The 22,577-nt window shown below is 36.1% G+C and overlaps 1 protein-coding gene, 1 long non-coding RNA gene and 2 pseudogenes across 5 annotated transcripts in view; 1 reads left to right on the forward strand and 3 right to left on the reverse strand.

The window, feature by feature from the left end:
• CDKAL1 (CDKAL1 threonylcarbamoyladenosine tRNA methylthiotransferase) overlaps positions 1-22,577 on the reverse strand; it is a 615,432-nt gene that overhangs the window by 517,847 nt on the left and 75,008 nt on the right. The gene's annotated exons all lie outside the window — the stretch shown is intronic.
• The window catches only part of LOC141572138 (uncharacterized), a 97,610-nt gene that overhangs the window by 39,059 nt on the left and 35,974 nt on the right, over positions 1-22,577 (forward strand). The window lies entirely within an intron of this gene.
• On the reverse strand, positions 113-382 carry LOC109448704 (prothymosin alpha; annotated as a pseudogene).
• The window catches only part of LOC109448703 (thioredoxin), a 58,476-nt pseudogene continuing 51,186 nt past the window's right edge, over positions 15,288-22,577 (reverse strand).

Below are 22,577 nucleotides of genomic sequence, written 5' to 3' on the forward strand. Positions count from 1 at the left end.
CAGAAGGTGACCACGTTTAGATTGTTTAGAGTCTGAGGTGGGAAGGGAACGAGTCACAGCGGCCTTTTGTTTGTTTGTTTTGGGTTAATTTACCTTCTTCCTTTTTTGCTGCCTAATCATCCTCATCGATCTTCTACTTTTTGGTGTCAACATCTATCATCTTCAGCGGCCCATCTGCCCAAAGCTGCCTCAGCCTCCTCATCTCCATCTCCATTCTCTCCCTTCACATCACCATCTTTCTCTTCTTTGTTCCGTTTTCCTCATTAGCGTTCCCATTAGCAGGTAAGTCTCTTCCACTCTCCGCCTCCTCCACAACTTCCTTCTTCTCCTTTAAGTCCGTGGTGGAGATCTCAGAGCTGGTGTCCACAGCCACATCTGACATAGTGTGCATCAGTGATCCAATGCACAGATTAAAAAGAAAGTCAGAGCTTGGGGACTTTAGCAAAAAACCTGAGAGCAGATCAGCAGAGGAGACACGCTCAGGAGGTGGCTGCAGTGAGTAGGGAGCCAGACCCAGGACAATGCAGAGCGGACTTTTCAGAGCGCCAGTCCAGTTGTATCCTTAAATTCACATATTCCATGGAAAACTTCCTTCCTGTCTCAAATATTTTTAAAATGATATACTGAAAAGAGTTCTATTTAGCCAAGGAGCATATCATAAGCACCAAGAAACCACTCACTAGTAAATTTGCTAAACATCTGGTATCTGTTCAGATTATATACAACCTTCAATTATTTAGCACAAATCAATAACTCAAGTCATCTTCTAGGAATGGTACATTTCCAGGACCGATTCTAGAGTACAGAAATATCTCCTTAAAGGGAAGTTTAGATTATCTCCCGAATATCATCTCTAATACAAAAAAACCTCTGGATTTGACCCAGCAAACTTACTGGATCAAAACAATTACCAATTGGTAATCAAAACAAAAAGATCCATAGGACACTGCCAAGGGAGAAAAGATCCAAGTCAAAAATAAAGCTATAGACTAGGCATAGGTTTGCTAGACTTCAAAGTGCTAAGAATAGTATCATCTATGAATGAAATAATGAAACTGAATGTGAGTGAAGTAGTTTAAAACCAGTGTCCATTCCACACCAATGATCAACATTTTGAATATGATACCTGGAAAGATACAAAATGCACCAGCTGTATTCCTACTAGGCATCCAATAATTGTTGTTCAATTAGTTAATGGATATTAATAAACAATATCCCAATAAGAGAATACCAAACTTTCTAAAATTACCAATATGTTTTACCAATTTGAGACAAAGAATAAGTAGTCACAAAGAGAAGGAACAATAGTGCCTTAGAGAACTATTTGGGAAAAAAGAACTATCAGAAAACCTTACTCATTTGTCACAGTAGCTAGGGACTTATTGAAGAGAGAAATGAATATTTAATTATCTGACACCACTGTACATAAAAAGGGAGAATTATCTTAATAAAATGACTAAGATCATTTAACTAGAATTGGACTTGTAGAATGTATTCATGTTACCACCTTTTAAAATTAATATTAATATCCCCTAACTCCAAATCTACTTTTCAGATTTAAATTTTATTTCTTTTAGGTGATTCCAATTTTATTTTGATTACTTAATTCATTTTCTAGTTATAAAGTCAAAAATAATGTATTCTAGTCTTAATTTTAATTCAAAAACCTAGCGACAACTTAAAGAACTATTACAACTCAATAATAAAATGACAAATAATCCAATGAAAGATGGGCAAAAGAGATCTGAATAGACATTTCTCTAAAGACATATAAATAACCCAAAACCACATGAAAAGATGCTCAACATAAACAGCCATCAGGAAATGCAAATCAAAACTATAATGAGATACCACTTCACATCTACTAGGACGGCTAGAATAAAAAAATAAAAATATAATAATAACAAGTGTTGGTGAGGATACGGAAAAACTGGTGATGTGAATGTAAAATAGTATAGCTGATTTGGAAAATAGTCTGGCAGTTCCTCAAATTGTTAAGTAAAGAGTTCACTTATGATCCAGCAATTCTTCTCCTGGATATATACCCCAGAAAAATAAAAATGTATGTTCAAACGAAAACTTCCACATCAATGTTCATAGCTGCATTATTCCTAATAGCCAAAAAGTGGGAAAAACCCAAATGCCCATCAACTGATGAATGGATAAATAAAATATGGCATATCCATACAATGGAATATTATTAGGCAATAAAAAGAAATGAAGTACTGATACATGTTACAACATGGATAGACCTTGAAAACATGCTAAATGAAAGAAGTCAGTCACAATGCAACACATGTGTGATTCCACTTAAATGAAATGTCCAAAGAAGCGGAAAGTAGATTGGTGATTGCCTAGGGCTGGAAAGCTGGCAGTGCTGAGGGATAACAGCTCAAGGATGTAGAAATTCTATTTGAGGTAATGAAGTGTTTTAAATTGACTGTGGTGATGGATGCAAAACTATGAATATACTAAAAGCTACTGAATTGTACTTTAAATGGAGTATAGTATGAGAATTATCTCAATAAAGCATTTAAAAAAACAAAACAACAACAACAACAAATTAGAGACAAGCTTAAGCCATCCCATCACCACTCATTTTGGTACCCTCTGCCTGAATGTCTCTTCCACTCATCTGCCCTATCAAACTCCTACTCATCATTCTCAGCTCGGTTACATGACACCTCCCCTAGGAAGCCTTCTGTACCATCGTTCTTCAGAAAGAGCAGGACACTGCTTCCTCTGTGATCACAGATGAGCTTGCGGTACATCCTGACCAAGATCCATAAACATGTCCCCCCTGTAGTAGGAGTCCCTCAAAGGACTATTCATCTTCAAATCCCAGAGCGGAGCTCAGGACTTAAAAAAGAATATGCTTATTGTAGGTGGGTGGGTGGGTGGGTGGGTGGGTGGGTGGATGGATGGATGGCAGGGAGGGAGGGAAGGAGAGAGAGAGGAGAGGAAAGGAACAGACAGCAAACATAAATAAACAAAGCAGCAAAGATCAAGAACGACATGTTAATGAGTAAGCACCCAGACCGAACGAGGAGGCAAACAGATAAGGTCTTGTCAGTAATCAAAAGTTAACACAGAGAAACGCTTTCAGCAGAAGCTGGGGTCAAACTCTGACAGAGAATCTGGTATTTCTCCCAGGGGATCTTCTTGTTCTAACAGGAACAAAGATAGCAGCAATCTTTCATTCTATAGAACACTGTGCACTAATAAAAAAAAAATGTATTTACAGAAATATCATGGAAAGATGCTTTCATTTAACAGACATTATGTAGTTTATACATATAGTGATAATCATAAAAAATTAAAAGGGAAAAAGCAGAACTCTATCATTAAAAATAGATTAGAAGGAAATGTACCAAAATGCTAACAGTAGCTATATTTAGATACTGCCACTTATGTTCTAGAGATCAAGTCTTCCGAGATCCCAGAGGCTTTCTCACATGAGTCTGGGCCTACCTGACAAGAGGGAGGGATCTTTCTTCCCCAAGCCTGATCCCTACCATCTGGAAGTTCTTCCAGGCCTCTGGGGACATGTCTGTCTCATCTGACTGGCTCTTCTGGAAGGGCTGGCTGCTCAGAGCTGGTTTAGGCTCCAAGGGTCTTCTGCATCCAATTATTCAACAGAGGTCCAGGCTTGGACCTGGCAAGCCAAGTTTCTACCACTGGCCTTGAAGAAGGCTATTTGAATAGAGATTAGATAAGAGGGGCCAGAAGTAGGCTCTTAATTAAGGGGCAATGAAGGCTCAAGTGGAAAAGAAATGTTTGCAAAAATGAAAGAAATTAATTACGGACAAGATATGAGAAATGACAGCAGGAAGAATTAAAGCTTTCTGACCTAGAAGGCTAATTCAAAGAGTGACACCAGTAACATAAATGGAAGCACTAGGACGGGGGCCAGGCAGAGGAGAGGAGTGTAACTTCAGCATTAGACATGTTCACTTTAAGATACCTATCCAGTGACGTACGCAGGCAGAACTGTGCCACAAGCAATGGTGAAGTGCATGAAAGAACTCAAAGGTCAGTGGTGCTGATTCTCACCAAAGATGACAGACAGCAGGCACTCGCGTGAGACTACTGTACATCAGAAGATGGAAATATGTCCGAGGTGTAATGGGTGGGGCAGGACTTCAACAAGGAGTTTGCCTGAGGAATGGTGACAGAACAATGGTCTTAAAGTGGCAGTGAAAAGTAAAACTATGCTGACCTCTTCTCTACCTTATGAATCAGAGGGCATTTGCCTAGAAGTCACAAGTGCAATTAAAATGCTTGACTTAATTTCCCAGAGATTTCAATTTGACTATGCAATAAATTAGAAATAAAAAACCACATTTGCATAGCATTTTACCACTTGCAAAGCATTTTCAAATATATGATCTCATCTGAGCTCCCCAAGAGCCCCATAAGGTAGGTATTACAATTCCCATCTCGTGGATGAGGAAACAGGGAAAGAAAGATGACATGACTTGCAAAGAGCCAGCCTAAACTGGAAATCCCAAAGCAAGGGCAGGATCAGTCTTTGGCTCTAAAGGCTGAGCTGAGGCTCTCTGAATCTGCACTATCCACTTCCCCTTTGAGGTTAGGTGCTGGGATGTGGGTTATCCTTACAAACATGTACAGGGACTATTTCTTTCATAGTGCCCAAAACAACTAAGCCTGCACATTCATTCACAGCTTATAGTCATCTGTTTTTCTCTATGAAAACTAAATTTTACTTTGAGAATGTTATAAATTATCTCCACTCATGAAAAGAGCTATGAAGTGGAAAGACTAGGTGAGAGAGACAGCAAACAACAGGGACTGAAGGAGCATGTAACAACTAAGAGAACACCGGATTGCTGCTCCCCTCCCTACCTATCCACACCTTTCAGTACAAAGCCGTCGGGTGGGGCTGAACAAGGAACAGCGTGCTGTGGCATGGTGGGTGGCAGAGCCCACCCAAGGGGGAGACGGTGTCAGAGCACAAGCAGGCTGAGGAAGGCATCTGCATGGGAGGGTGACAGGTACGGGGTATCAGTGCACAAGAAGAGGGTGAAGGTGAAAGTTAACATCACCAATAATGGGACAAATCAAAGTCAGGTGACACTTGATAGGATGCACTCAAAGGAAAACAGCATTACCTGTGTAGATATTCCAGCCAAAGACGCTTAATTTGAACTTACTCATGAGAAACATCAGACAAACACAAATCGAGGGTCAATCATTCAAATAACTGGCCTGCACTCCTCAAAAGTGTCAAAGATAAAAAAGGAAGGAAAGAGAGAGAAACTGGTCCAGAGCAAAAGAGTCTTAAAGAGACATGATAACTCAAAGCAAGATGTGATCCCAAAATGGATCTTCTTGCTATAAAAGGCATTATGTGCGGAACACCATGAACGAGGTCTAAGGATTAGGGGGTATTGATCTCTAAATGTTAGTTCCCTGGTTTTGAAGGCTATGTTTTAGTTTTGGAGCAGAACTTTACAGGAAACAAACAAGTATGTGGGGGTGATGAGGCATCAAATGAACAGCTTACTATCAAATGGCTTAGACAGACATTTTCTATACTGCTCTTGCAACTTTTCTGTAAACACCTTTTTCTTCTTTTTTATACGTTTTGAGGAGAGTGGAGAGGCAGGCTGCTCAACGATGTAAGAATATATAGCTGCCACAAAAACCTTACAAGGGAATGAAAGGCACCGTAAAACATGGACCATGACTCTATCCACATGGAGGTATTTTTGCCCTGATAGGAAATTAAAGGTCAGTTTTATGGGAACAATGGCAGGAGCAAGACCAATAAAGATATTGACTAAGTGGGGCTTTTTAAAAATGTTTATATTAAAGGAGCATTTATTTTAAAAGTCAAAGAGAGAAAAAAATTCACATATAATTACATTCATAAATCTTTCCCTACATATGGAGAAGTAAGTGAAGTTGATTGAGAGCCAGATAATGTACTTGGTGCTTAAGTATTGTATGTATTACATAACATTCAGACTTTACATTCTATTATTCACATACTACCCTATTTCCAATTCAAAAATAGTCCAGTTTCCCTGTCTCAGTATTTTTAAATTTGTATAATGCATCCAATACCTAGTCATGATAAAAACACTCAGAAAACTAGGAATAGACAGTATTTTCCTCAAACACATAAAGAGCATCTACCAGAATCCTATAGCTAACATCATACTTAACAGTGAAAGATGGAATTATTTCCCGCTTAAGATCAGGAACCAGGCAAGGATGACCCATCTTACCTGTCATATCAACACAGTACAGGAAGGTCTAGACAGCATAATGAAGGAAGAAAAGAATATAAGATGCATACAAAGCAGAAAGAAAGGAATAAAACTATCTCTTTTTTGAAGATGAAATGAATATGTATGTAGAAAATACCAAGGAATTTACAAAAAGCTTGTAGAAAAACCACCAAAAAAATGAAAAGACCACCTACTAAATAGGAGAAGATACTCACCAATGATACATCCAATAAAGGGTTAATATCCAAAATTATAAAGAACTCATGCAACTCAACACCAAAAAAACTAACAATCCAATTTAAAAACTGAGCGGAAGATCTGAATAGACATTTCTCCAAATGTCTAATGACCAAGAGACATATAAAAAATGCACAACATCACTAATCATCAGAAAAATAAAAATTAAAACAACAATAAGATATCACCTATCACCTGTCAGAATGGCCATCATCAATAAATCAACAAACAAGTGTTGGCACGGATGTGGAGAAAAGGGAACCCTTGTGCACTGTGGTGGGACTGCAAATTGGTGCAGCCACTATGGAAAACAGTTTGGAGGTTCCTCAAAAAATTAAAAACAGAACTACCTTATGACCTAGCAATCCTACTTTTGGGTATTTATTTGAAGAAATCCAAAACACTAATTTGAAAAGATATATGCACCCCTATTTCGAGGCTGCATTGTTTACAATAGCCAAGACATGGAAGCAACATAAGCGCCCATCAACAGACAAACTGGATAAAAATGTGGCACATATATACAATGGAATATTACTCAGCCATCGAAAAAGAATGAAATCTTACCATTAGCAACAACATGGATGGACCTAGAGGATATTAGGCTAAGTGAAATAAGTCAGACTGAGAAAGACAAATACCATATGACCTTACCTATATGGAGAACCTAAAGAGTAAAATAAATGAACAAACAAAACAGACACAAACTCATAGATACAGAGAAAAAAACCCACGGTTACTAGATGGGAGGGAGTTTAGGAGGCTGGGTGAAAAAGGGGAAGGGATTAACAAGTACAAAATGGTAGTAATGAAATACTCACAGGGATGTGAAGTACAGCATTGGGAATATAGTCAGTAATATTGTAAAAACTATATATAGTTCCAGATGGGTACTAATCGGGGAATTATATAAATGTGTAACCACTATGCTGCACACCTGAAACTAATATAATATTGAATGTCCAACTGTAATTGAAATAAACAAAAAACAAAAAGCTCCTAGAACTAGTGTGTTCTGCAAAGTAGCAGAATATAAAATCAACAAACAAAAATCAATTATATTTGTATATACTAACAATTAGTAAGTAAAATTGAAATCAAGAAAGCAATACCACTTACAACTGTGCCAAAGAAAATTAAATACTTAGGTATAAATCGAACAAAATATGGACCAAATCTGTATGCTGGAAATTATAAAATTTTGTTGAAAGAAATTAAAGACCAAATCATTGGAAAGACTTAGCACATTCATGGATTGGAACACTCCATCGTATAGATGTCAGTTCTCCCCGAAACTGGCTTATAAGTTTAACACAATTCCTATCAAAACCCCAGCATGGTTTTTGGTAGACAGAGACAAACCTATTCCAAAATTTATAAAGTGGGCGGAATCAGTCTACCTGATTCCAAGCTTTCTTATATAGCTATAGAAATCAAGACTTGATGGAGAAAGGAAAGCCTTCCAGGGAACATGAACAAGGACAGTAGATCAGTTAACTAAGGCATTTAATCCACTGCCAGAACAGGAAGTCTTCAATATTCAGATTTGCCAGTGTCTGGTATGTTTGAGGACCAGTGACAAAATATTTTGAGTTCCAATTGTCCCCTTTTCTAAGTCAGAGGATTTATTATAGTCATCTTATTCCTTTATCTACTGTAGCTTGCTGGGTATACTGGGACAGCAGGTCCCCAGAGGACAAGCTACCACCAGACATGATGTAGAAAGCTGTACAGGAAGCAGGTATCGTAGACTCCGAGGTCAAGGCAGTCGTGAGTGAGAAAAGGTACCACCTCTCTCGGAGAGGCGGTGACTACAGTCCCTGTAAAATGTATCCATAAAAAGAAGCATATATTTGGATTTTGGCGAGCCAAAATGATATATTTTGCAGATACTGCTGGCTAGCAAACCCAATACTTATTCCCAAACTCCTTCTCCCTTCCCCCACCTCTCCCATTGGCTGGAGCACCTAACTCACACATTCACAGCCTCCCTTCCAGTTAGCTGCGGTGTGACCGGTAAGGGGAAGTCTGCTGTGCTGCGAGGCTTCCAGGAAAGGGAAGAGAGGTGTTCCAGGAAGGCTTTTCATTTCCTGAGAAAGAGATGCTGCTGTCGATTCATGCCCCTTTGTGGTGCCTCAAACAGAAAGGTGATGCCTTAAAGCAAGAGCAACCGGTTGCCACCGTGAAGGAAATGCCAAGAAAATTTCAGGACAGTGGCCCTACATTGTTGAGCTGCTAAGCCAATGTCTTAGGGCGGATGCCTATCTCCAAACTTTTTCTTCTGTAAGGAAAGTAAATCCTCATTAGTTTAAAACCACTATTGATTAGGTGTTCTTTCACATACAATGAAAAGCATCCCTAACTAAACACAGGATATGTTACCTAATAATTCATTTTTAAATAAGAATAATGATTTACTATTGCATTAATACTAATAACAAATAACTGACCTTTCTAAATAAGCCTTTTAGAGCACTTTCACAACAAATATTAATTTGATACTGTATGTTATAAAATACATTCCCATGTATTATTTCCCTTAGCCTCTTTGGACCTCACTTCTTTTCTCTCATTCAACGTGTACTTTTAAATGCCTACTATGTATGTGTTAGGCACTCTTCTAGGTGCTGCAAAAACAGAAAGTGATCAAGATTTACCGAAGGCCTCTGCTTCCAACCAGCTTACTTTCTAGCAGGAAACTTATTTGGAAAATGAGGCAGATGGGAAATGACCTCTCCCAACACCAACAATTATAAGACAATGAAGCTAGATTTGGCATATGACACAGGCCATCAGGAAAAAGAAAAACTAAAGGAAGTGGGCTCTGAATGAGACCACTGTAAATCCGTGAGTCTAGGAGAGGAAAAAAAAAATAGTAAAAAATTACAAAATAAAAGAAGTAGGAAGAAAAGTATACTCAATCCACATCCTCAAGCCCCACTCTGCCCAAAGTAGGAGCAGCAAAGAAAACATAGATCCTAAATCAGACTTTAATGACTGGGAAAAGGGAACACAACTAAGGCAGGCTATTGTTTTCAGCCTAAGCCAGGAAGAAAGGCTGATAAGCTAAAATTAGTCAAAGGGATGTAGAGTTTCCCAATTACAATTGTATAGAATCTGACTTAATTTTTTTAACATAACAGTCCACATTCTCTTTGATGATATTTTATAATCTTAACTACAGCAAAATCTGTTTATATTACACTCTACCCAGAAGCAATTCACTGACTGCAATGCCTCACTTCTACCTAATACCGCTGGGAAAATAGATCTAAATATCACAAATCACTTAAGAGGCTTAAAACACAAAGAACGTACTTCAGCCAAATATGTCTAAGTGCTTATTAAACTGTACCTTACAGCAATATATTGACTTTTACACACTACCTATATAACTAACTTGACTCATTAAAAAGCCCTAATTTTCAGGAATTTGTCATAAGTCAAAAAAAATTTAAACTTTTAATTAATTTAATGACTTTCACATATTTCCCTTGTGAGAACTGTGTGAAAATTTCTAGACTAATATACACATCACTGGAATTCTTGGGAAACTAACCAATGCAGAAAAGGCAAAATGGATGTATACTGACTGGACACTTTAACTTAATTCACCTACAAAATTTACTCTAATAGCCTTTTTTATATTTGATACACAAGAGAGCTAATGTAAATAATTTAAGGGTTTTACAGTATAGTCAAAAGTAGTTTGCTGAAGTGGACTAGAATATGTAACTGTTTCTACATACAGTTACAAAAACAGACACAAGTCACATCTATGGTTTAACTCTTACAAAAACTCCAATAGAAATAAAATAATTTTTCCTGAGAATTAAGTTTCTGTAATATCTTTATCCAGAATACTTTAGAGTTTTATCTTACGGCAACCAGAGCAAAGGCAAATATTGTTTTGAATTAAGTGTGCTAAGTATTCTTGGAAATCATGTTACTACTCAGAAAACAAATGAACAGACGTGAGATATTTTATAAAACATAATCATATAAGATCTATGCCAATCATATAAGATGTGAGATATTTTATAAAACATAATCATATAAGATATTTTATAAAACATAATCATATAAGAAGCATTAGAGACAGAACTTTGTTTCAACAAAATCATCACAACAGAGAAACTATTTCTATTATATAACCTGTTCTAACACATGTTGTTCATGTAAATACAATAAACTGAATAAGACAAACAAAAAATTGGCTTCCATATACTCGACAGAAATATAGTGCAGAATTACATATAGAAGCTTATGTAAAAAATTTAATACTAAGTAATCCTAAAATTTGAAATATTTCTCAAATTTCCATGTCTCATTTTTCCCTACTATTCCATTTGTAGAAATGGATGTTTTTAAATTAATTCTAACACTTAGATCTAATCTGGGAAATCATAGCCCAGTTTCATATGAGTTTGTGGGCTCGAGGTGGTGCCAAGTTAAAAGAGCATTAAGGCAAAAAGAAGTAAAGATCTAATTACATCGAAAGCAAGACTTTCATATAGTATATACAGGATGTAGGAGGAGGTGGACACCCTATTATCAGCCTGGACTTCTCTGAGTCAGAGGATAACAAACAGCATCTTCAGAAGGAAGGAAAAGTTCTTAGCAAAAACAGACAAACAAAAGGAGATCAACATATGCAAATTGATCAATGTGATACATAAACAAAAGGATAAAAATCATATGATCTTATCAATAGATGCAGAAAAAGTATTTGACAAGATACAGCATCCACCTATAATTAAAACACTTAATAAAATGCGTAGAGAAGGAAAGTACCTCAACATAATACAGGCCATTTATGACAAACCCTCAGCTTTTATCATACTTAATGGTGAAAAACTTTTCCCCTGAGATCAGGAACAAGATAAGGATGCCCCCTCTCACCACTGTTATTCAACATAATATTGCCAGTCCTTCCTAGCTATAGCAATCAGGCAAGACAAAGAAATAAAAGTGTCATGCATGGTCTCGGGTCCCACTCTCGGTGGGCGGACACGGAATATGGTGAAGCCAAAAAGGAACACCCACGGAGCCATGGATGGGGGTTCATACCACTATAGTCTCGCTGGCGGCTGGGTTGGAGATACAGGAAGCAGGAGCCACACGACCCGCTATCCACCGTGAGCTGCTCTGCCAACCACCTTGCCAGCATAGCCACGGCACTTATATTAGTGGCTAATGGCTAACCAGTTACAACTGATGGACAATTAGTTACAGCTGATGGCTATCTGATTACTGTTGATGGCTATCTACTACCCGAGCCAGCATCTTTCCACGTGAGGCCGAAAGCCTGGAAACTGCTCTCTAGGACTCCGTCCCTACAAAAAGGCATTCAAATTGGGAATGAAGAAATCAAATTGTCACTTTTTGCAGAAGACATGATTCTTTATAGAGAAAATCCTAAAGACTCCACCAAAAAACTAAGAAACAATAAACAAATACAGTAAAGTTGCAGGATACAAAAATCAATGTACAAAAATCCATTGCATCCCTATATACTAACAATGAAATTTCAAAAAAATTAATGAAAAAAGTTCGTTTTCCAATTGCAACAAAATAATAAAACACATAGGAAGAAACTTAACAAAGGATGTGAAGGACCTATACACTGAAATCTGTTAACAGATTATTAAAAGAAACTGAAGAAGACACAAAGAAATGGAAAGATATTCCATGTTCATGGATTAGAAAAATCAATATAGTAAAAATGACCATACAAACAATATACAGATATTTAATGCAATCCCGATAAAAATCCCAATGGTATTTTTTTTAAAAAAATAGAACAAAAACTCATCAGATTTGTATGGAATCACAAAAGACCTCGAATAGCCAAACCAATCCTGAGAAAAAAGAACAAAGTTGGAGGTATCAAACTCCCTGACTTTAAATTTACAAAACAACAATAATCAAAATTGCATGGTATTGGCAGAAAAACAGACACACAGACCAAGGGAACAGAATTGAGAACCCAGAAATAAACCCACATGTATTGAGAAAATAATTTTCAACAAAGAAGCCAAAAACATACAATGGGGGGGAGAGGGAAGTCTCTCTTCAATAAATGGTGCTGGGAATATTGGAAAGCCACATGCAAAAGAATGTAACCAGACTGCTATCTGTCACCATAAACCAAAATTAATTTAAAATGGATCGAAGACCTCAACATAAGACCTGAAACAATAAACTGCATAGAAAGAAACATAGATATAAATTATGGACTTTGGTCTCAGAGAGGATTTTATTAATTTGACCTCAAAGACAAGGGAAATAAAAACAGAAATAAATGAATGGGACTATATCAAACTAAAAAGTTTCTGCACGGCAAAAGAAATCATCAGCGAAACAAAGAGGCAACAAACCAAATGGAAGATATTTGCAAACAACACCTCCAATAAGGAGCTAATATCCAAAATACATAAAGAACTCGTACAACTCAACAACAAACAAAAAAATCCAAATTTAAAAATGGGCAGAGGACATGAACAGACACTTCTCCCAACAAGACATACAAATGGCCAACAGATATATGAAAAGAAGCTCAACTTCACTAACTATTAGGGAAATGCAAATAAAAACTACAAAGAGATACCGCCTCACACCTGTCAGAATGCTGCATCAACAAGAAAAGTAAATAACAAGTGTTGTAGAGGTTGTGTGGGGGGTAAGGAACCCTTATACACTGATAGTGGGAACATAAACTGGTCCAGCCACTATGAAAAATAGTATGGAATTTCCTCAAAATATTAAGAATAGAATTATCATATGAGCCTATACCCTGTTCTGGGTATCTACCCACAAAATTTGAAAACATTTGTCCATAAAGATATATGTACCCCTATGTTCACTGCAGCGCTATTGACGGTGGCCAAGACATGGAAACAACCAAAGTGTCCTTTGATAGATGATTGGATAAAGAAATTGTGGTATATATACACGATGGAATATTACTCAGTCATAAGAAAAGATGACATATTGCCATTTGCGACAACATGGGTGGATTTTGACATTATCATGCTAAGTGAAGTAAGTCAGACAGAAAAAATCAAGAACCATACGATTTCACTCATATGTGGGATATAAAACTGAAAGCAACAAACAAGACAAAAACTGATAGACATAGACAATAGTTTAGAAAGGGGAGAGAAGGAGAGGTAGAAAAGCGTAAAGGGGATCAAATAATATGGTGACGGAAGGAGCTCTGACTTTGGGTGGTGAATACACAGTGCAATATGTATTCTGTCTGACAATTAAATTCATGAACTTGTTGCACCGATGTTGTAAGTAACTTGGCCAAGGTCATGCATTACCAAATGGTAAAACAGGGATTTGAGTTTAGCAATCTTGCTCTAGACTCTGCAACCTTAATCAAATATATTTAAAAGCACATCAAAATATATCATAATAAAATAAGGGTGTATTGCATAGCACTATTTTTCTTTATGTCAGGCACCATGGCTTAGAAACCAACAAAACCTCCCCTACTAAATAACGAACCTCCACCCTAATTTTCTTGTAAAACATATATAGCAAGCATCTTGCACAACATAAAAAATTTTTGAACCAGTATACTCCTCCTGTAAACCATAGCAATAAGATTAAATTTTAACAACATTTGAATACAACATAGCAATTTCCCTTTCCCACTAAGGTTGAGAAAGTATACTGCACAGGATACCATCTTAAAATCTTGACTACACTAAATAACTTAAGTGCTATAAAGTAAGCTGGCAGGCCATATTATATTATTATATCATACCTCACTCCCCATGTCCCAAATGGATCACTACATAAACTTACTAGTTTGCTTTCTTTATTTACAAAGTTAGTTTATCTACTGATTATCTTAAGATGTTTCAAAAATTGCCATTCTTCTCAAATAAGGGTATATATTTCACTATAACTTTAAACTATTTTCTGTTTGTTACCAAAAAAAAAAAAATAGGCTTTCTGGAACAATGAAATGAGACTACAGCAATTTATTTTAAGGGAAGTTATGCTTGCTTTGCCCTGGAAATAACAGACTTATATTTCATTGCCTCACTATCCAACAAAATATCCTTAATATACATTTTTATTCCCCCAAAATCCATACAAAAACAGTATAATTAGTCTCAAAAATATGCTTAGGCACAAAAACATTTTATTGAAAAAGAGCCTGGCAAATGCAAGTCTCCTTTTTGTTTCAGATTAGTTAAAAAAAAATAAAATAAAATCAGTGTGTCAGTTTCTAATGCAAATGATAGCTAATTCTAATTAAGTCTCCATGTACAAAATGAGAGTTGTATTAAAAAACAGCTAAGATAACAATTATATATTACAATTGTACATAAATGTAAACAGTAAATTTAAGGAAGCAATAAGGTAGAGAGGGAAAAGGTTTGGGAGAAAAATCTACTGGTCAAGGTAAAAGATAGCGGAATAATACAGTATCACTGAAACTATCTTTTTGAAATCCCAATGAACTCAACAAAATAAATAAAATTAGCAAAGAAAAACACCACAAGTGTTCTAACCTGAGAAGGAGCCAAACAATGTATATAGACTTTTTAAAATTATCATCTGGAAGCAGAGTAAACAAAACTGAAAACAAAATATTTCAATCATCAACCCACTACCTCCACTCCCATTGCCAATATTATTCATCCAAAATCAAAAACCAATACTATAAGAATTAAAAAGTGAATGGATAAAATGCTCAAACATCTCCTTCTCAGGACCCAATCTTTTTTCAATCATCTAACAGCCACATTTCATTTATTGTGAAAGCTATTCAAAGACACCAGACAGTTTTTCACGTGGTAGAATATTTTATTCTCATTTATAATCAGATGGCAGTTGAGTAGAATCTTTCTACTTGATCTTTCCTTTTCATAAATAAAAAAAATTACAAGTTTTAAAGAGCCGATGGCTGGTTGTTTTCAGAAAACATGATTAGATTAATTCATTGATTGCAGATTCAAGTTTTTCTTCATTAGCTCCATAAAATTCAACCATCTTTTGTCCATTTTTTAAAAACGGGAAGGGCGGCATGCATTTGACTCCACACTCTGAAGCAACATCCTGACAGTCATCCACATCTACTTCAAGGAACACCATGCTGGAAAACTTTTCAGAGAGGGAATGAAACAAAGGCTTTACCATTTAGTAAGGCCCACACACGTGGCTGAGAAGTCAACTACCACAAGTTTATCTCCTGCAGCGTTCAAGGCTTCCTCAGAAGCACACTTACTCTCAATCTGCTTCACCATTTTGACAGCTGAGGTCTGACAAGATATCGTAGGAACAGATGGATGCAAAATGCGGATGGAGTTTAGGCCGCAATTCTTACTAAAAAAAAATTTCAAACGTATGAGTAAATACTTAGAAAATATAGTATCCACGAACAATGGGGTAAGGGGAAGACCTGAGCATAAAAAACGAGATAATCCATCAAAGAATGAAAATGATTCAGCTATGGAGAAGTCCTTACATGAAACAACTGGGAGTGAACATTGAGTCCATATTGAGTCTAAATATAGAACCAAAACTAAACATCAGAAAAGGGTCTGTTATGGGACAGGATGAAACTGCCATAAACTTGGAAAATGTTTTTTAAAAAAACTGAAAAATAGGGGCAGCCAGTTAGCTCAGTTAGTTAGAGCATGTGCTCTTAACAAGGTTGCCGGTTCAATTCCCAAAAAGGCCAGCGAGCTGCACCCTCCACAAGTAGATTGAAAACAACAAATTGAGCAGAGCTGCCGGTGGGCAGCCAGATGGCTCAGTTGGTTAGAGCGTGTGCTCTTAACAACAAGGTTGCCGGTTCAATTCCCACAAGGGGTGGTGGGCTGCACCCCCTGCAACTAGATTGAAAACAGCAACTGGACCTCGAGCTGAGCTGTGCCCTCGACAACTAGATGGAGGGACAATAACTTGACTTGGATCTGATGGGTCCTGGAAAAATCACAGTTACCCAATAAAAATTTTTTTTTAAATCACTTAAAAAATAAGAAATTTTAATCAATTAGAGTTGGAGACATAGGTAAGAACTCACGTTTAACTTAACGTAGAAATATTTATACATATGTGTATATACACAAGCTAGTATACACATACATATTTCCTTGATCTGCCATCTGAGATGGTCTAAAATAAATAACAAACAGTAGCAATAAGCACACGGAGCAACCAAATCTTGGTTTCTAATACCTTTTTCCAAAAAAAGAAACCAAGGCTCCTTGGAGAAACAGTTGATTCTAGGAATGGGGCAGAAAATATATAAATGAGCCTAAAGTGGCACCTTGAAGTGCCAGAAAGTGCCCAAAAACTGAGAAAAATAAAAAACTGATGGGAGTATGTCAAAGGGACACAGGAGCAACTGTGCCTCCCAAAGGCCAAAGCTAGAACAATTTAAGTAACAAAATAAATAAAGCTATATTGGACTATAATCTAAAGTACAAAATATGCATCCCTGATGATATAAATAAATGATTGAATAAATTAATAAATGAGGGAGAAGAGACAAATCTATGCAGAAAATTCCAAATGAATTATGTAGCTACTCAACTCTAAAGGAGGGTAATACAACTCCCCACTTCTTCAGGTGGGTTGCACACAGTGACTTCCTTCAAAAGAACTCAGTAAAGAAAGGTGGAGGCAGTAATTATTACAGTGGAGAAAGCTGACAAACACTATTTTGAGCAGCTGATCAAGGTCGACAGTCATAAATCATGTTTATGATATATGATATGATATGATATGATATATGATATGATGATATGAAAACGGCACTTTACTTCTGTGGTCTTCCTCCCAAAAATCCATAATCTCAGTCTAATCATGAGAAAAATACCACACAAATTCCAATGAAGAAACATCCTACAATATATTAATATTACCAGGAGCCCTTAAAACTGTCAAGATCATTAAAAAAAAAAGGAAAGTCTGAGAAACTATCACAGCAAGAGGAGCCTAAGGAGGCATGACAAGTAAATGTACGTAATGTAATATCCTAGATGGCATACTGAAATGGAAAATGGGTATTAGGTAAAAACAAAGGAAATCTGAATACACTATGGACTTTAGTTAATAATAACATACCAATATTGGCTCATTAATTGTAATGAATATATCATACTAACGTAAGATGTTAATAGTAGGGGAAGACGTAGGGGAATGGAGGCATATGTAGGAACTCTCTGTACCATCTGCTCAATTTTTCTTTAAGTCTAAAACTATCCAAAAAAAAAAGCCCATTAAGGGGAAAAAAATTATGTATTATAAAGTCTAAAGTTCCCTTCCTCCAAAAAGGAGGTGTTAGATAGGCAGGGAATTTAGACACAGTAAGTATAAGTGTGGTACCTTTCTCATCTTCATTAGTCATTCTCATCAATAGAAACCATCAAATGTTGAAAAATAAGAAAGAGTTTTATATTCAGAAACGTAGCTTCAAATCTCCATCACATACTGGCCGTGTTACATTAGCCAAGATATTTAACTTCTAGAGCGCCATTTCCTCATCTATGATTTGGGGAGAATATTTACTTTGTAGATTTGTTGCCAAGATTAAAGCCGATATGTACGAAGTTGCTACTAGGACAGATCCAGCACACTGTAGAAGCGTAACAAGCAGTACAAATATTTAAATTCTTTAAAAAATCCTTAAGAACCTGGACTAATAATTATTTCAGTAAATCTAAATTTACTAGTCCTGAAAGGATGTTAAATTTATAAAAACAGAAAATCTTTTAGCTATCTTGTTAAATACACACTGCCTGGTTAATACTATTTCAGATTTTACTATTTCCCTCCAATAGACTGAGGTAAAACCATCTCAGTCTATTGGAGGGAAACAGTAAAAAATTTTTTCCTCAAATATAAACTATGGTTTTATATATGTGGAAAATAAGATTTCCAGCCCAAATTTGTTTTACCAATTTAGCCAACATGTATGAACTAATAACTGGGCTGAAAGCCTACCGCAAGTAAACTGAGAAATTCTAACATGGAAAAACGGATTATATTTGCTGTAGGTAATTTGTTTATATTGAACACAAGGAAGAAAAGAAGATTCTAACAGTTTAGTCAAATCAAAGGGAGGTGTGACTAGCTTTCCACTAAATCACTCATTAAGAGACCGTGCTGTGCTGTAACCTTTCCAAGTCAGCTGAACACACAGAGCAGTTAGGGGGATATTTAAAAGCTGAGGCAGAATATGAAGACTTTTAATTTGATCAAATGACTATGCAGTAAAAGCCAGTGAGATAAATTAAAAAATGCCTCCTCCGATTACTTCTTGGAGTTGCTGGGCTTGGAAGAACCTAACCTGTCAAACATCTATGGGACTCACTAGACAATAACAGATTGTAACAAGTCATATAAACACACAGACTGGCGAAAAATCGAGAAACTGTGGAATTGTTCAAAAAAGGAAGAATTCCTAGCCAAACTGGATATATGAATTGTGCAAATAACTAAAGTCGGTATTCATTTTATATCATTGCAAGGTTTTGGGCGAATCCTCATGAACAGCAGGGATATTTGGTGAAAATCATTTCTCATTTTCAAGAGTTGTATAGATGTGTAAGAATGTGAGCCATGTTTTAAGTTTCTGACGCTGCTTTTGGAAAACAAATCTGAGGATATAACTGAATTATCAAGAACCAGCTCAGTTTTAAGATTAGCTCAGTTTTAAGATTAAACTGAAAGGCAACATACTAGCCATTGAATGTGATTGTCAAATACAATAACCTAAACTGAAATTTATAATTATGTAAAATGTTTGTACCCACCCGGCATCATGGAAGTATATGGCATTATGGAAGTATACGAGTCTTTCCTCACATGAAACTGACAAATCTGAAACTGAGCACTAATTTTAGTGGTACAATTCTAGAATCAAACAAGACATAATCTCAAGAATGCAGTCATGAATTTGATCAAAATGTTATCAATTTCTAACATTAAGCTTTCTATACACCGTCAAAAACAGATTAAGCTATAATTTGTATATCACTTCCCTGCTCCCATCCACACATTTAGCTATGTTTAACCACTGCTTACAATTTTTTCATTCATACAGCCTACACACAGACTGCTCATTATGTGGCCCACTAGTGAAATCACCTGAACTTCTCTACACTAATAAAACATTCCAATACGTCCGGTACACAGAGGCAGGCCTCTCCTAAAAGCAAGTGCAGAGAGAAAGCTTCATGCTAACACAACGTTACAACCAAAGGGCTAACACGGTATCACCCTGTGAAGCAACTACTAGTAAGAACAGAGATACCAAATGTTAGCTGCAATTTTTTTTTCTCTGGAATTTGGACTAAACAGTCAAATATTTAATTTATCTTTAAAGATATACATATTTTTAAAGCTCATGCAGAAATTATATAAAGGTCAAATGACACAGTATCTGGGATTGCTTTAAAATTCTTCAGCAAAAACAGAAAAGGAAAGACATAAATCTTAACTACTGAAGCTGTTGATAGGTACAGAAGGTTCATTGAACTATTCCTTCTACTTGAGTGTATATTTGAACTTTTTCATATTAAACAAACATAACTTAAATGTGAAAAACAAGAATACAACTGTATATAAGAATTTAGTGTACTAGGTAAAGGCGGCATTTCAAATTAGAGGAGAAATGATAAATGACTCAATAAATGGTGTTAGGAGAGCTAGTCAGTCTTCTGGGAAAGGGGAAGAGCTGGATGCATACGTCACACGTAACTCAATTCCACCTAGCTCAAAGATTTAAACGTAAGAAAATCAAACCATGAAAGCAACAGCAGAAACAAGGAATTCTAGTCATCATTTTACAGTAAAAGAAAACACTGATAGAGTTTAAATGTATAAAAAAAATTACTTTCTTCATGACAAAATCAACCATAGACAACAAATACAACAAAGAAGGGATAATCTGGAAATCATATCACAAAGGGTTACTTTCCCAGATAGAGAGTACCTACAAATTAGTAAGTTATCATCCAACAGAAAAATGGTACAGGGATATGGATAGGTCACAAAAAAGAAAATAAAAATAGCTCTTCTAAGAAATGCAAATTAAAAGACACTGAAATACAATTTTACATTCATCAGATTAGCAAAGATCAAAACAGCAGACAATATACTATGTTGGCAAGGCTCTGGGGAAGCTAGCAAGCTCATCCATTGTTGCCAGGTGTATCAATGACTAGTCTCTATGGAAAGCAACTTGGCAATATCTATCAATACTATAAATCTATACACCTTGTAACCAATAATGATGGTCATGTCTTCATTCTACAGATATATTGACACATGTTCAAAATGAAACACAAACACGGGTGTGGGTATCCCTGTAGCATTGTTGGTAATAGCAAAAGACAACAGAAACAACATGAATGTCTAGAAGAAAGGGTCTGGTTAAATAAATTATCCTATACCCACACAACAGAACACAAGACTACTTCAAAATATAGACTAAGGACACTTGTAATGAACTGGTAGAAAATGATCACCAAATCATATTGCCAAATTAAAAAGGTGCAAACCATATGTATTGTATGCTAGCCTTAATGTAGCAGGAGGAGGAAAAAAAAAAAAAAAGTGTGTGTGTGTGTGTGTGTGTGTGTGTGTGTGTGATTGTGCAGTACATATATTCCTATAAATCCCTATCTTTTATAGAGAGAAAGAGTAATTGTAGTACTAGGTTTCTTCAGAAAGACAGCAGCTGAGGCGGATGGAGTCTTATTACTCTATATCCTTTGTTTCTTTTGAATTTTGTACCATGTGAATAAATAATCCATTAAAAAAATGTTTTTAATATTCTTAGCTTGATCCAAAAGCATTACAGAAAGAGTAAACACCAGAGTCTTGGTTACATAAACTACTCATTTTGAACTGAAATACGTAACAAATGTGTTGGTCCTTGGTCACAGAGAAAGCCTCCACTATCCAAAATATACGAATAAAAGAGTTAGCCTCCTGAAACGTATTATCATGTTAAAATAACTTTTAATCTCTCATTTTCTCTCACTGAGACCATCTGAATATCTCCTGCATCCAGTGAGGCAGCACAACCAACTGTCCATTACATTTACTAGTCTATATTACTAAGAAACAATGCAAAGTTTGTCTACAATGCTTCTCTGCACTAAAGGAAGTTGATGACATAGTCACAACTAAAAGAAAATTATGTCAGGGTGGGTAGATGTGAACTGACTCATTTCTCTGGCCCCAAAGGAAGCAACAAAAGCAAAAGGGTAAAAGAAAGTAATTTACAGCAAATAAATGTGGCAAAATTCCAGAGGCAAGACAGATAAGCACATAAATTACTGATGGTTATCATCCTAGCTTATAAAATTAACATATACATATAAATTCAAGAATATGTTAACAGTCTGCATGAAAATATGGAATGCTGAATACAGATTTCTTCAGGTATATAGTTAATGCATATATGGATTTTTAAACATGCACTAAAATTAACTGCTACTATGTATATTTTAGTGTACTATTGTCAAGGGAATTCCAGAAAGTAAAGCAAAAAGACAACTAGAAAATATGAGAGGAAAGTTAAAAGGCATAGAGGACTAGTCCACAAAGGTACCACATATAACAAGATTGCCAGAAAAAGAGAAGATAAAGAAAATAAAGGTATGGAAATAAAGAACAAAATAAAAAACTTCCTAGAGCTTAGACATGAGCCTTCTGACTGCTAATCCATTGAGTGCTAAGTGTAATAACTGAAAAATCATGCACACCTGGAAATACCCTTCTGATATTTCAGGCTGAGGCTAACGATAAGGTTTTCTAAAAAGGAAAAATAAAAAAAGATACCTACAGAGAGAAAAAAACAGATCGACATCAGACCTCTTCTCTGTTAGCCTGAATTCTAAAAGGAAAGAATGCCTCAAAGATCTGGGGAAATTATAGTCAATCTTAAAACTGACACCCTTTCCAACAAGTATGAAACATTTTTCAGTCACTCAAGGGCAGAGGAATTACTACCACAGACCTTTTCTGATAAAACTATTCAAGACAGATGCTAAGCCAAAGTTGAATCTGTTGCCGTATTTCTCTATCTTTTATATTGTA

This window comes from Rhinolophus sinicus, linkage group LG06, assembly GCF_036562045.2.
Source record: "Rhinolophus sinicus isolate RSC01 linkage group LG06, ASM3656204v1, whole genome shotgun sequence".
Classification (NCBI taxonomy): Eukaryota; Metazoa; Chordata; class Mammalia; order Chiroptera; family Rhinolophidae; genus Rhinolophus; species Rhinolophus sinicus.